Source organism: Protopterus annectens, chromosome 8.part0 (genome assembly GCF_019279795.1).
Source record: "Protopterus annectens isolate FY-2018-M chromosome 8.part0, PAN1.0, whole genome shotgun sequence".
Classification (NCBI taxonomy): Eukaryota; Metazoa; Chordata; order Ceratodontiformes; family Protopteridae; genus Protopterus; species Protopterus annectens.
In genome coordinates this window covers 345,206,440-345,221,114 of record NC_056741.1, presented here as the reverse complement: position 1 = coordinate 345,221,114, position 14,675 = coordinate 345,206,440, and the positions used below count along the sequence as shown (strand labels likewise).

The window sequence follows — 14,675 nt, the reverse complement described above, 5'->3', positions numbered from 1 at the left end:
GTTCCACCACATTTTTAACTTGTTCTAATAGGCAGAGGCATCTACATACGAACAGCCAGTATATAAGGAATATGAAAATCCACTTTTGTTATACTGGAGGAGAGAAGAAAGGAACTGAGATGTAGATGTCTGTTATTGGCAGGAGACATACTGCATAAAACTGCAGCACTGACTGAACGTACATGGACGCAGTTGCAAGGGAGACTGCCTGTGAACACTTCAGATAATGAATCATAAGGAATAGTAAAGCATTTACTAGGCAGGGGCTTGACTGAGTGACTAAATGGATTTTTTTGTAAAATGTGTCCAAAAAAAAAAAAAAAAAACTAAAAGGGAAAGGTACACCACCTAAAGGTATGATGTACCTGTGTAACAGTCAGCCTACCTTATGAAAAATTTCAAAACACATTCATCTTCAAACTGCTGGTCAGATTTATGATGACCCTTCTGTGAGATTATGAAAGAAATACAATAGTATAGTAAAGACAAGGGAATACCATACAAAAGTGATAATGTCACAAAAAATTCTGAAGAGATGCACAATGAAAAAAAAAGAAGCAGAAATTCCATCAAGGTGTTCCCTTCCACCATATTTTAGTTTTAAAATAACTCCTGTGACACTTTTGTCTCACTCCCTTAGCCTATAGCAATAATGGACCAAGAATAAGGCATGCAGTGCAGTAAGGTGTCTCCAATGTAATGATTACCGACCAGGCTGTGTGGCTAAACACAATACCTGGCTAAGACCAAACAACTTTTGGGTATAGAGGCTCTGAGCTGAGCAAGCTATACTGTGTAAACAATAAACTCACGTTGCATTGCAGCAAGTCATATTAAGGTTGTTCAATTTTTTATTAATAAAATGGTTAATAATCGCTGCAATAATCCATTTAGTTTCAATCCATGACACAGTTATAAGTGCAATTTAAAGTACATGACAGTCTTCCTTCTTCACAGCATTTCTTCACAACTCCCCCTTTCATTTTGTCTGTGGTACCTTCCAGCAAAGTCTCCCTAGGGACTCCATCAGTACAGGCTGTTTTCTCCAACCTGTAAGGGAGGGGGGAATGGAAGAGTACAGAATACATGGATTAACCTCAAGGCTGCATGGAAGCTGGTTTCCGTTGAGCTGAATAATTTATTAGTAGGCTACTGTGAAGAATTATCCGATCTCTGTGGGGTCTGTCCGGCTACTAACTGAGGAATGGGGACACTGTACTGAGGTAGGAAACTGTTCATTCTGTGTTTTATTTCCTTCCTTATGCGTTAGTATATGGACTCCATGACATTGCTATTTCTGTTTGTAGCTGTCAATAAAAGAATTCTAATTAGAAAGCAACGTGAAAGCTTTTTTTTTAATTAAATTCAGTCACATAATAGAGGGAAAGTGTGCTTTTATTCTTGGAAGAATGCTTAGACGTACTCAGTTGTTTTCTTCCCTCTGCAGTGCTGCAGGGTATCTGTTCAGTGATGAGCAGCAGATAGTCTGTTTAACTGAACTACTTCCACACATTCACAGAAATAAGTTTTTGCTTGAGTGAGATTGTGTGCTATAATGTCTGTCTGTCTGTCTACGGAGACAAAGTACCAAATCAAATCTATAATGTAAAGACTGGACAATCTGAGCAACTATCTATTCTTCTATCATGTTGATTTTTTTTTTTTTTTAAGATTAAGAGCCAGGTGCATGAAACATGTGCATACACAAACACACACACACACACACACTCTACACCTAACATGTTCATTCAAGGGAATGCGCTGATCATTTTCACAAATATAACACAGTTCTTACAGTGACACACATCCTACCTTCACCCGGCTAATGAAACTGCTTTTAAATGCTAACCGGATCAGTTTACATTCTGTACTCCAAGCAGTGCTAACCCATTCAGCCCTTTAGTGTCTGCCTTTACTGCATTAGCGGGTGATACACTTGAAGCTGCAGTCTTATACAGACCTCTGGTTTGATGACAGAGTACCAGAATGCCCTTGTCAAACGATATGTCGGACTGCAAGCAGTGTCTGACATGGTTTCAGCTTAAGAGCCAAACCTATTTACAATATTATGCCAGAAACATATAGTGCAGTTCACCTTGATCCTATCCTAGATTATGAAGACCTAGGTAGGAAGTAATACTTTGAATTTTGCCATGAGAAATTTGATGTTATACTCTGAAGAACTTGGTACCATGCCATAAACTAAAAAAGCATTTGTCACTCAGAATCGTTCAGTTTTCTGGGCATTGCCATCTGGTTGTTAACATCTGTATTCAAGGCATGCTAGGTGTTAATAATACTTTTTGTGCAACTAATGCACTAGTCTGCAAGTCGTAGCAGCTACTGGTGCAAATCAAGTTGCTACGTGCTTTTGCACAGACTGAGGCATCCTTTGCAGTATAGAATGTCAGCAGGCAGTCATAGTGCACCCAAGGGAATGAAGGGTCTATATTATATACTCGAAGTTTCAAAACTTTGAATCTCATATGATCAACACCATATGAGCAAAGTTTGAAACATCGAATATATAATAAAAAAAAAAAGTAAAAAAAAAAAAAAAAGAAAAGAAAAATTTACCTAAACACTCTGAGCAGGGGGGCAAACCCCCCACACCCCCCGCTACTTAAATATACCAACACTGAGATCACACTTCAGTGCAGAAAAGGGAAATATTCTCATTCTGCACCATATGGAGCCATTCGTTTTAACCTTCGAACTTGTAAAAGTTCGATCATATGGTGTCGACCATGTGACATTCGAAATTTGACAAGTTCAAGGTTATAACAGGAACCCAGGAATATGAATATGCCACTCTCATCAGTGAAAATTAACTCTCAAAATAGTTTCAGCATCTTTAAGGTCAACATTGGCAAATTCTGCACTATGTCATTCCCTTCTAGATTAACTGGTTTTCCACTTCCATTCTCCAAACTACTTAACCCCATTTCAAAAGTGTTTTTGAAAGTAACATGAGAGGAGTGCACTGCCTATGACATATATCTGTGTCATAAGCTGCATTTTATTATTCTGTTATATCTTCCTGCAGTTGCTTCAAAAGATGTATTGCTTTTACCTCTACATTACTGATTCAGGATGCACAAAAACTTTCATCTGAAAAGATGTTGGAAAACGAGCTTGCTTTTCAATAATCTTTTCCCTTGTGAAACAGACATACTAAGAAAATGCTCTGTTCATTCCTGCAGTACTAAAATACTTACTGTATATGCTAACTCTCACGTATTATGTCTCAGACAGGCACACGTATTCTTTTCAGGTTCAGTAGTAAAGTATGTGCAAACAATTGTATTCATTTTTACAGTTCTGCAAAGCATAAAAAACATATACACTGATACCAGCAAATGACAAGAATGGAATATAGATATATGTATATAATTTAAAAAGAATACGTATTGAAAGTCCACACATTTTGGCTTCATGTAAATTCATATTGATGTACACAACTGAGTAGCACTGTCACTTCAAACAAGAGGTTCCCCAGTTTGATTCTCGACCGGGGTGCCTTCTGCGCAGAGTCTGCATATCCTCCCTATGTTTGTGTAGGTTTCTTTCTATTTGCTTCAGTTTCTTCCCACATTCCAGTGCAGTAAGTGGATTGGACATTCTTAATTGGCCATGGGTGTGAGTGTGCATGCGAGTGTGTGGTGTGGAAGAACTACAGAGGCAGTGCTAGCTACCTGGCAGCGCAAACCTTGGCTCTGTATGATTGTCACTGTCAAAATGACACCCCGACCACATGTGCATGAGAAAAGGGGGGGGTTGTGGATGGATACACAATTGAGTATTCAGTTCAGTTACATGCAGTGCACACACAGACTCACACATACAGACACACACACATAAATGCACACACAGTGGTATATATATATATATATATATATATATATATATATACAGATATATATAGATATACAATATATTAACACTGCAAGAGGAGGGACCTAAATACTTGTATGTCTGGGAAGACTTGAATATAATAATATTTGTTTTAATTCAGCAGTCCTCTCCCTTTCTATTTTATTTCAGTAGTTTATTTTATATATCTTTTGGTTCTAACACTATAAGCCATTAAAAGAATAACCACTACAGCCCTATCAGAACCCTTTATTGCTACGAGAGGGACTGCACAGGACACGTTATTTACACCCTGTATTATTTTAGTGAGCAACCTCTGTGCTCACTACAGTTGTTGCAAATGCCTGGTCAGGTACATGCCAAAGGGTGCATTACACTCGCTTATTGGTCTAATGAGTGCTGAGTATAGTGAGATTATGATCTGCTTAAATCTGGATGCCATACTCTTACTTCTAAGTTGTGCCATGTAGAAGGATTTCCTCACTACCATGGACACATCGTGATCACAGTTCAGGTTACTGTCAACCTGAGTTCCCAAGCCCCTTACCACTGGATTTACTCTTAGGGGAGTTCATAGGTTCATAGGTGTGTACTAGGCTAGTGGCCCTGGAGTCTTTACAAGTCTAGTCCAAAAAAATATGCCCAGGCACTATGCCACCCAATGTTAGTTCACAGTGCCCCTATCCAGTAGGTCAACTGGAATGATCCCTGCAGTGAACTTTTTGTTACCCATCCCCTTGTCAAGATTTCTCTTGAAGAGGACCAGCGAGGTGCTCTGCTTGACATGAATGGGAAGCTTATTCCAGAGTATGGGCAGTCTTTGGGAGATGAACCTGTCCCTCCAGTGTGTTCTGTTAATTGTGGTAATGAGGTTGTGATCACTGGAGCGTGTGGCATAGGGGGATTGGGATTTATTTAGGTGCAGCATTTCAAGTAGGGCTAGGTTGGTCATGGCTTTGTAAGTCAAGCAAAGATCACCTCAAAGTAGGAGATAAGAGACTGAGACCAGCTAAAGGTTTTGAGTCTGTTTATGTAGAACATGTGTTTAAGGCCTAGGATCCTTTTTGTGAGGTACTTTTGTTGCCTCTAAAGGTTTTGTAGGTGTCTGGTCAGGTACATGCCAAATGGGACATCATATTTAATGATTGGTCTAATGAGAGATGAGAAGAGAGGGATGATGACCTGTTTCTTCCTAGATGTGAAACCTTTGGTTATAAGATGTGCCACGTAGAAGAACTTTCTGACCACAGTGGCAATGTAGTGGTCAAAGGTGAGGTGGCTGTCAACCTGGGTGCCCAGATCTATTATGGTCCCTTCACTGTTCAGTGGGCTCCCATCAACATGATAATTTGTGGGAACTGAGTTTTTTCCAAAGGGGATGATAATGCATTTTTTGGCGTTAAGCTTCAAGCCAATGTTCCAACACCAGTCATTGGTTATCAGAGTGTTATCATTGTTGAAAGTTACAGGAGTAGTCATCTTCCTAAAGGGTATAATTATGCATTTTTGCACTGAGTCTTAAACCATGGTTGTGGCACCAGATATTTGCTAGTGTTAGACCCTCCTAGAAGATATCTACATCTTCCAGGGATTCAGTGATTTAACCCAGACTGTAGTCTTTAGCAAATTTGTCAGGTAAATGCCTCTACTTTTACCTTGACTTCAAAGAAGTATATTCCAAACAGGAGAGGTCAAAATACTGAAACTCTGGGACACCACTAATAGCAGGCCTCTTGGTGGAGGTGGATTCCGCCACCCACATTTGTATGTCCTATCCATAAGACATTTGGCTATGCATTGGGTGACACTGGGATCTATGCCTAAATTTGTGAATTTATCTATAATTCCCAAGTCAGGTATTATGTCAAGTATCTTTGCCAGGTTGAGTTAGGCAGTATGCACCATTTTGCCATTATTGACGGTCACTAGAGCTATGGATAGGGGCAAAATGGCTCTAGTGACCTTCTCAAAGAAGTCCACCAGATTTAGTAGGCAATACCTGACCTTGATGAAAATGAACTGGGATGGATCCAGTGATTGAAGATTTCCTATGTCTTTGTTTATTAGGTCCACAATGATTCTTTCCATGACCTTCCATATAAGACTAGAAAACTTAAGGGTCTGTAGTGTGAAGTAGGATGACCTTTGCCAACCTCCATTCCCAAGAGCCAAAGTCTGCCTGGAGGCCATAGCTGAATAGAGATTCTAGTGGGCCTGACATGTCTTGTTTCAGACTATTTAAGTGGCACTCTGGGATACTATCAAGATAGACTGATGCAGTGATTTTAGCTTTGGAGAGTGCAATGAGGACATATTCTTTAGTGATAGTTGGAAGGAGAATTAGTAGAAGGCATTTCCTGGAGAGGTAACTGGGGGTGATAAGGAGGTGAATTTGGAGCTAAATTTATCAGCTAACAAGTTTGCTATATCCTCTGGCTCAGTACAAGAAGTTCCACTTACTGTTAGTTTGGCACACTGCTGGGTGTTCCCCTTAAGGCTACGTACATAACTAAAAACTTCATTATCGTTATCCTTAACCTTGGATGCTATTTGTGCTTCAAAGTTGTCTTTGGTGGACCTGATTACTTCCTGAAGTTGCTTGCAGAAACTGATGAGGGAGGCTTTTGTCTGCTGGGCATAGCCTTTCCTGTTTTTGGATAGGATTTTATTTATTTTGTTCTATAACCTATTTATACTGTTTGTCCATCAAGGGGGCTTGTATTTGGAATATGTCCTAAGTTTATTTTGGCTTGGTACTGCTATTTCTATGAAGATATTTACATGCTTGTACAGGATTTCCATAAACACTTCCACACAGACCACAATTTTCTCTGAGTTTGGGGGGGGGGCTTGCAATTTAGTTATGCCATTTTTATGGTGGGATAGTTTCACCCATGAATAAGGTGTTAGGGTGAATTGTGAGAGACTCCCGTACATTCAAATATGTAATATGGTTATCTTGGGTCATAGATAGGGTCCTATAGCTGGCAAGTATATGGTACTGGACTTTACCTAAGGTTAGTTGGACATGAAGTCGCTCAAGCATGTCATACTGATTAACCAGTCTTTAGATGTGCTTACTTTTATGCAGATTGATACACCTGTACCTCTTGTCTCATCTTGGGTGGTAGCTGGTCTCAGTTTGTGGAAGGCATTATAGCCTTGCACAGCCAGGGTGCCTTCCAAGGCTTTAAAACATATCTCAGTAACTGCCCAAATGTCAACAATCTCTTGGGTGAGGTGCACTTTAAGGGTGTGGAACTTCTTGCTGAGACTCCTAGATTCAGCAGTAGCACCTTTACTTTATCTTGAGTGGAATTTGTGTGTCAAAATGTTTATCAGACTGGCATTGCCTAAAAAGGCAAGTTAGGAGTGTCTAATGCTCTGGCTAATATCTGAAAGCCTAATGTGGTTAGGTGCAGACCATTACTGGCAAAGCAGTATAGTATGTTGATCATGTCCTCCCAAGTTGGCAAATACTGGATACCCTTAGAATGACACCAGTATCTAAGCCAATTGTTAAAGTCAATCATCTTCTGCTTATACTGTGGTATCACCTTTGGATAAGGTAGATTGCTGATTACTGCTAGCCTTATACCTACCTGGGACATATAATCTGAAAGCTCTATTATTTCTGTCTTCATATAGCCCAGGGACATTTGTCTCAGGTCATTAACACCCACTTGGTCTACGACAGAGTCATACTGGTACATGTGGTACAATCTGCTTTGTGAGTGTGTGATCTGGAGAATCCTTATCCCCTGATGGGCAACTGACCGTGACTGTCTCCTTGCTCAGCCTGGTGAGTAGGGCATCAGTCTGTCTTACAATAGAATCTCCAATCACCAATAAATTGGGTTGTGTGGTAGTTTGCCTTAAGGAGTTAGAGGCTGATTCATTGTAAAAAGTGGTTGTATGTCTATCCTGGGAAGTATTATCTTTGTAGAGTGTTTGAAAGGTTGATAAGGACAGCATTTTGAGTTTTGGGCAGATTGCATTTAAGAGCCTCAGCATATGTGAGTTTATGTGTTGGATCCATAGTTTGAGTATTGTGTGGGTGTGTTGCTGGCAACCTGTTTGGAGATATCAGTGTCTGTATGCGAGAGCTTTGCCACAAAAGACATAGTATAATGACATCTCTCACATACTCCCACATTTCTATAAATGTCATAAGAGGAGCAGTAGCTAGTCATTTTCTCAGCAAGAAAATAATTCACACAGTTGCTGAACCCTCACCAATCTCTGCGAGGTGGGGCAGTATAGAAAATGACAAAGGTCACCTCTGTAACCTTAAGGAAGCCTGAGGTAGCCGATGAGTGTGAGATATCCCATTATGAGTGTTAGATATCCAGTTATGAGTTTGAGATATTGGGTCTATATTAGATCCGCGAAAACCATTTTCAGCAAACGGCTCTTTGCTGAACGGTAACTGTTGAAATCTGACTCTGTTGAATGAGCAAACGGCTCTTTGCTGAACGGTAACTGTTGAAATCTGACTCTGTTGAATGGCTGTTTCAGCAATTTTTTTTCCTAGGGGGGAAAAAACGCTTGGCCATCATAAAACTTCACAAAATTTAAAACCCTCCAAAGCGGGGGGGTTGTGCCCCCCAACTAAATATACAAACTCTAAGATCGCACTACAGTGGGTAAAAGGCCAAATTCCCAATGATGGCCACGCATTTTTCCCCTAGAAAAAAATTCACTGAAAAGGCCATTTGATGGAGTGAGATTTCGACAGTTAATGTTCAGCAAAGTACAGTTTGCTGAAAAGGGTTTTTGTGGATCTAATATAGACCTGAGATACTCCATTATGAGTGTGACATATCCCATTATGAGTGTGAGATATTCCATTATGAGTTTGCATATTCCATTATGATTGTGAGATATAGTTATTTGTTTATTTATTTGATATTTGTTTACAGGGAAAAAGTCTGACTGGGTCATGAGGTACCCATTTTCAGAAGAGGCCCAGGGAGAAAAGCTACACATACATATGGTTAACAGAATGAAAAACTAAACAGACAAAATAAAGTCATAACATTCAAGCACAAATATGAAAACAACACATTAGTTTGTCAGAATGAGAACTTAACAGACAATAATGTCATAACATTCAAGTACAACATTTGAAAAACTACACATTAGTTTATCAGAATAAAACCTCAACAGCCATAATAAAGTCATAGTGTTCAAGCATAAATTATATAGAAAGCCTGGTAATAGGAAGAAGCAGTATTATTTACATAACAAATGATTATCATAACGATTGTTAATATTTTACAGGTCATGAAATATGGTAAGAGATTATATTGGTGAAGACGTAGGATAGTATGAGTAGAGAAGGGTAGGGTGTGATAGAGGGGATAGTAGAAACAGATGTGGCAAAGGTTTGAGTGTAACCTCAGGGGAGTATGTGTAGAGGAAGGGAGGGTAGGCTAAGTTAACAGTGGGGATAGAGAGAGTACAGGTAGGAAAAGGTATCAGTATCTCAGCCTGGGCTCATACAGATGCAAATCTAAGCTTTATTGAAGTATTCTTTTATAGAGGTTTTGAAGGAGTGCAGGTTAGTAGCAATTTTGATAGTTAAAGAAATCCCAGTATGAGTGTAAGATATCCCATTACAAGTGTGATGTATCCCATTATGAGTGTGAGATATTCCATTAATACCCCAGAAAGTCATGGTGTCAGGAAGCAAGATTGCAAGGCAACTCTAAAGAATACCCACAACCTTAAGTAATTTTGAGGAAGTTTGTGAGGTTAGACACCACCTGAATACCCCAGAAGGTCAATGTGCTAGGAGACAAGAGTAAACACAGTAACACCCACATTCGCAATATCTAATGGTTATATGAGTTCTGTAAATCTTCTCTTCCGTGCAGAAACAAGATGCCACTCCCACCCACATCCTCTAAAAACTCCTTCATTGAAATGCAGTTTAAGGCAATTAGGTCCACTAGCTATTAGAGTCTCAAAGGACTAAATGGCTTTAGAAAAAAATACAAAAAAACTGATAAAGTAATTAAAATGCCTAACCCCTACTTCATTACCCAGTCATATATATATATATATATATATATATATATATATATATATATATCGTTTATTTAAATACACATATTAGCATTTAATCAAGAAAATATTGATGCACCAACAGTCTAGTGCCTTATAACCTGAACTTGTATGCAGGAGCAAGAAACACAAGTATATGTAGATGCTGACATATGAAGGTCCTGCTCTTTGTCTTCTAAAGTTCTTACTAGGCTTGCCATCCTGGGGACCACTGAGGACCGTAGCCGAAATTACTAGTTACTCTAAAACACTGTGTGCTTAAGTGACTTGGTCAAGGTCACACAGTAGGCAAACAAGTACTGAGGAAATCAAACCAAGAGTCACATGAGCTTTAGCTCACAGTGTTAACCCTCTGTACCAACTTCCAGACAATTACTCCTATCTTGATGTCTACCCAGTTGCTGTCCTTGGTGATGTCCATTTTAGCTTTGTAAATAATTACACAGCTGTTAAGCTGATGGCAAAATGCTTGTCTAATAAGCTTGTACCAGCTTTGATCATGACACCTCCTCTGCTCCTTCTTGCTGCTGCAAGCACAAGTAATCACCATATTTATACATTTAAATACAAGACTTAAATTACCCCATAGCCTGCATAACTTTTTGTTGAGAAGTAGCATCGGAGGATAAGCTCTTTGCTTCTGCAAAGCTCATATATCTCTTTACCTATTTGTGATGAAGGATAGTGTAATGTAAGTGATAACTCAGATGCAAACAGTACATGCCTGTAGTCCATTATATTAAATAATAGCAGCAAACAAACTGAATCCCAACTGTAACTCTCCTCCCATACTTAATAATGACACTTGTATCACACCATGAGTATCCCAGCAACTGGGAGTTAAATCCAACTTAAATGAGAACTCAAGGTGTATTGAGTGATCCACTGTTGCAAAGGTAGAACCAGTAACATTTTGCATTCTAGCGAATTGCATCTGGCTAAAAATAGTGTGGCAAATGTGGCTTTGAGATACTATTTGTTACTCTCTGGTAACTGTTGCATAAATGTCCTGTTCTTTAAGCAAAACAGTTCATAATTCTAAATATAGTACACCATGTTGACTGAGAAAATCAATAGTTGTGTAAAATTAAAGCCTGAGTAAAGACTGTTTATGGTTTGCCGAAAGCTATGCATGCTGTATGTAGCACTTGCAATTCTGTTGTCTAGACCCTAATGTCTGGTGAGTGACATACTATGCTGTATGAACTGTGGTAGTGGTCTCCACCCCATTCCTCCTCCCAATACTACCTCTGCATCTTTCATTTCTAATGACACATACCTTTACACGTACGCTCCCTGTCTCTTCCCATCCTTTATGGTTCCAGTCATATCCAACTCCATGCACTGATTAGGGAGGGACATGCCATTAGACATTTCCACTCCTAGTCTCTCTTTTCCACTCTGACATCACATGTACTATTGTATTTTTACACAGACTATTCTTTCCATCTTTCAAACTTCTTAATCTCAGTCCCTATGCTCTCTCACCATCTGTGTCATACTGTGGTAGCAGTAAGAGCTAAGTCTACAATGCTTTCCCTCAAACAACAAGTACACTGAAACCATTACAGTAGACCCACTGAACCTCCATTGATACATATTTAGTAGTTTGAGAGTACAGGTTAAAGCAATGAAGTGAGGAAGAGCTCATCACAAGTCTATAAAAGAAATATTAAATAAGAGCAGCTACAATTATCCCTAGTCCCTATACATATTGACCACATGACCTTCCAGTCAACATCATTTCTTGTATCATAATGTTTACTGAAAGTCATACTGCCTTGACTGCAAATGCAGGAAACAGTATATAACGTATATATTCTTTTAAAACCAGTCACTATACTTTCATCTGACCTATATCTGTGGTGAAGGGTGGCTGTGTTGGACAGATAGAACAAAAATTTCAAGTGCTGCCTCTTCCAGACCTGTCTGATAGGAAATCATGAACACATCCTTAAGGAAAACACTTAGGCTAAGAGTTTTTAGTTGCATTTCTGCAGACGCCCAAAGCAAAGTCACCTGCCTAGTTTTCCCAGTACCAATAGTGGTTAAATTCAAATTTCTGGGTTTTGTACAGTTCTTTTATTTTATTTACTAATATGTAATGGTCATTGATATATACATCTGTTACACTGCCCCATTGAGAATTTACATCCTTCCATTATACCCCAATGTAACCCTGTCTGCAGTCAAGCACTAGATTAAAGCTAGCCTTAAGTGTTGTCAGGCACAGCAAAAGTATATGTTGTCATGAACTTAACAACCTTTACCTAACTGAGGTATTTTTGGACTATATGGATATGCCTTTGCAGTCCATTCTGTCTTGTATTTGGTCAGCTACAAATTAGAGGCAGACTAGAAAAACATCTGAAACAAAATAATATGTTATGAGCTGCAATAGGCAGTCTATACATACCACAGTGTGCGTTTTCTTTTCTTTCACTGGCCAGGAAGCACTAAGTTATATTAATCTTCACTCACTGCTATGGTCCCCTGCTTGTAATTGTCTGAGTGACCAGTATAACACTGTTTATCTTAGCTATGTTATCCACTTGTGCCAACACTACAGTATTTCTGAGTGTTAGATAGTCAACCAGAGTATTGAGCAGCCTCCTGTATATGAACCTGTGCCTACCTTATGCATAGTCTGGGGAAATATCTAAAGTATAATCATGTCTTCCTTAGAAATTCTTTACTCTACCCCCACCCCCAACCCCCAAGGTCTCCAAATGTGTAATGGAAAATTCAGATCCCTTGTATCTATTGACTATAGGCCAAATTCCAAAAGACGTGCTCTCGGGTGAGTTACTCCACTATGAGCCTGCTTTATTGATGGGTCTTAAAGCAGAGTAAGTCACATACACCAAAGGTAAGCCTTTTGGAATTGGGCCACGTATAATTTAGTACCTGTTAGCTGAGGTTTTTGTAGGATTTAAGAGATGCAACTGAAAGAAAATATTTTATTTGCATATTCTGTAGATAGTGTTTCTACCATTTTCATATTATACCAACTACGAGGTCTAGGAAATATGTACATCTTGTAGTTTAGATGAGTGCCTTACAATCCCAAAGTATGTGGTTCAATCATGATCTTTGGTCATTGTCTGTGTGGAGTTTACATATTCTTCCTGAGTCTGCATGTGCTTACTCTGAGTTCCCAACACATACTGGTTGATTGCCTACTCTAAATTTCATATATATATACACACACACATATACACAGACACACACACACACTTACATATATATATATATATATATATATATATATATATATATATATATATGTATATATGTGTGTGTGTGTGTGTGTATAGATATATATATATATATATATATATATATATATATCACCCAGCCACTGGGGATGCACAAGCCAGTGCATTTCTTTGTGCCGGTCCCAAGCCCGGATAAATGGGGAGGGTTGTGTCAGGAAGGGCATCCGGCGTAAGGGAGACTGCTAGGAAGATGCTTGGTATGACAGCTGGACAGAGAAAGGAGGACAAGGAGACCTTTTGGTGGAATGAGGAAGTACAGGAGAGTATACAGAGGAAGAGGCTGGTGAAGAAGAAGTGGGATTGTCAAAGAGATGAAGAAAGTAGACATGAGTATAAGGAGATGAGGCATATGGCAAAGAGAGAGGTGGCGAAAGCTAAGGATAAGGCATATGGAAAGTTGTATGAGAGATTGGACACTAAAGAGGAAGAAAAGGACCTCTACCGATTGGCTAGACAGAGGGGCAGAGCTGGGAAAGATATGCAGCAACTAAGGGTGATAAAGGATAGTGAGGGAAACGTACTCACAAGAGAGAGAGTGTGTTGATTAGATTGAAAGAGTATTTTGAGAGGCTGATGAATGAAGAGAATGAGACAGAGAGAAGGTTGGATGATGTGGGGATAGTGAATCAGGAAGTGAAACAGATTAGCAAGGAGGAAGTAAGGACAGCTATGAAAAGAATGAAGAATGGAAAGGCTGTTGGCCCAGATGACATCCCAATGGAAGCATGGAGGTGCTTAGGAGAAATGGCAGTGGAATTTTTAACGAGATTGTTTAATGAAATTTTAGAAAGTCAGAGGATGCCTGAGGAGTGGAGAAAAAGTGTTTTGGTACCTATCTTTAAGAATAAGGGTGATGTGCAGCGCTGCAGTAACTACAGAGGGATAGAATTGATCAGTCACAGCTTGAAGTTATGGGAAAGAGTAGTAGAAGCTAGGTTAAGAAGGGAGGTGATGATTAGTGATCAGCAGTATGGTTTCATGCCAGGCAAGAGCACTACAGATGCAATGTTTGCTCTGAGACTGTTATTGGAGAAATACAGAGAAGGTCAGAAGGAGTTGCACTTTGTCTTTGTAGACTTGGAGAAAGCATATGACAGGGTGCCTAGAGAAGAATTGTGGTATTGTATGAGGAAGTCGGGAGTGGCAGAGAAGTATGTAAGAGTGGTACAGGATATGTACGAGGGTAGTGTGACAGTGGTGAGGACTGCAGTGGGAGTGACAGATCCATTTAAGGTGGAGGTGGGATTACATCAAGGATCAGCTCTGAGTCCTTTCTTATTTGCAGTGGTGATGGACAGGTTGACAGATGAGATCAGACAGGAGGCCCCGTTGACTATGATGTTTGCAGATGACATTGTGATCTGTGGTGAGAGTAGGAATCCGGTTGAGGAGACTCTGGAGAGGTGGAGATATGCTCTAGAGAGCAGAGGAATGAAGGTCAGCAGGGCTAAAACA

General features: G+C 39.5%; 1 protein-coding gene across 1 annotated transcript in view; it reads left to right on the top strand.

Moving 5' to 3' along the window:
• The first annotated feature begins 936 nt into the window (after positions 1-936).
• LOC122808798 (rap1 GTPase-activating protein 1-like) overlaps positions 937-14,675 on the top strand; it is a 1,319,062-nt gene continuing 1,305,323 nt past the window's right edge. Inside the window, exon 1 of the mRNA XM_044079848.1 lies at positions 937-1,223. The gene's annotated coding sequence lies outside the window, so the exon portion shown is untranslated. The remainder of the gene's footprint in view (positions 1,224-14,675) is intronic.